Here is a 1,554-nt window from a genome sequence, read left to right on the forward strand (position 1 = left end):
TTATTTCAAGACTCTTCCCTCTCGATCACTTCCAGCTTTCTACCCTCAATATCTAAGCTTCTTCAATAACCAGACTTTCCTCCCACTAGTCACCGCGGTACCACTTAGCCATTGCCAGAGTTCTCAGACACGTTTTCTGGGTGGGCGGCTCCCGCAGCCCTGGCTTGCTATAAGTCCGGCCTTCATCTCTCAAAGACGGACTTGCAATCCTGATCCTCCACCCCTCATGCAACAACACTCCCAACTCGGGTCATTGGATAAGCACTCTCAGACCCATTCCGAACCCCAGAGTGAGCCCTGTCCTCCTCCACCCACCCCGAGACCAACCCATCTGGGTTTCCCCGAGGCCCAAACCCCAGTTTTCTGAGGACCCGGTCATATACAGCCCGGATAATGAGAAGCTGGCGCTGCAGCTGCTCACCACAGCGGCGGTGGTAAGGACGCAGGCGGTGGTGTAGGCACGGCTGACCGGCGGGATTTGCAGGTACTCTAGCCGGAGGCTCTGGTACGCCATCTTCCCCACCGCCGCCTGCCCCCCGACTTCCCCTTCCGCCAGTCAGCGGCAGGGCGGGATCAAAGCGGGGCCCTCCCATTAGCTTGCCCGATGATGTCAAATCAGCGTCATGCAATCGGCCAGCCACCAATCGCTAGAGTCCTAAGGAAATCTATTCACCAATCACGAGTTGCGTCTCCGCGGCGCCCCAGCCTTGCTTCCCCATCCACCAACGTCGGGAGAAGAGAGTACGTACCGGTTCCTCTCGCCAATCCCTGCGGGCCACAGCTAGCTTGCCCGCCCGGCCCCTTTCTGTCACCAATCTAGGTGGCCCCTCCCGACCGGACAGTCAGCCAATCAGGAGCGCGATAGCATCCCGCCTTTGCTCTCGTTAGCTGAGGCTGGCGTCCGTCGGAATTTAGGGGAGCCAAGCCGCGCTGCCCATCTCTGGCAACAAGAGGTGGTTTAAAGGAGGTGGCGGGAAGCCGGTGTTTGATCAAGTTCGTCACCCTTATGGTCGCTTCGGTAAGTGCTATGGGGCTGCATCTTCTCAAAGGAGGAGAGGGAAGGAGTGGCACTGGAGTAGGCATCATCGCAGGGCGCTGGAGCAGCCTAGCCGACCGGCTTCCGACCCAAAAGTCCCGACATGCCCCGGGGTCGCGGCGCGGGACTGGAGTTGGTTCTCCTGCCGGAAGCAGTTTCTGCCTGCCAGTTTTCTGGAGCGCAAGTCAACTCACCGAGGTGTCCTGGGCACTTCCCGCGCGTTTACTCTGCAAATACTGATTAAGCTGCCCTTATACCCTGCCCTCAGGAACTCGAGGGCTAGCAGAGAAGATGAGACAGGCCCGTGATAATATCCTAAAGTAGAACTCGGTCAGTGCCGGAAGAAAAATCATGATGGGGATTCAGAGGAGGGGGGTGCGTCACCAGGGCGGTGTATTTAAGCTGACCCTTGAAGGATATTTGGCCACGGCATCCTTCCTTGAGGGAAAGAAAATAGCGCGGTTTAGTTGGAATAAGGAGTGATCAGATTTTGACAGGCAAAGGTAAGACTATCATAG

At 57.3% G+C, this 1,554-nt stretch overlaps 2 protein-coding genes across 4 annotated transcripts in view; one reads left to right on the forward strand and one right to left on the reverse strand.

Moving 5' to 3' along the window:
* The window catches only part of DERL2 (derlin 2), a 27,855-nt gene that overhangs the window by 18,052 nt on the left and 8,249 nt on the right, over positions 1-1,554 (reverse strand). The window lies entirely within an intron of this gene.
* The window catches only part of MIS12 (MIS12 kinetochore complex component), a 13,120-nt gene continuing 12,307 nt past the window's right edge, over positions 742-1,554 (forward strand). Inside the window, exon 1 of one of the 3 annotated variants that reach the window (XM_019664953.1) lies at positions 742-1,018. The gene's annotated coding sequence lies outside the window, so the exon portion shown is untranslated. Of the gene's footprint in view, positions 1,019-1,182; positions 1,540-1,554 lie in introns of those variants that run through there. The other 2 variants (XM_019664954.1, XM_019664956.1) reach the window with 2 other exon arrangements.

This window comes from Hipposideros armiger, unplaced genomic scaffold, assembly GCF_001890085.2.
Source record: "Hipposideros armiger isolate ML-2016 unplaced genomic scaffold, ASM189008v1 scaffold_431, whole genome shotgun sequence".
NCBI lineage: Eukaryota > Metazoa > Chordata > Mammalia > Chiroptera > Hipposideridae > Hipposideros > Hipposideros armiger.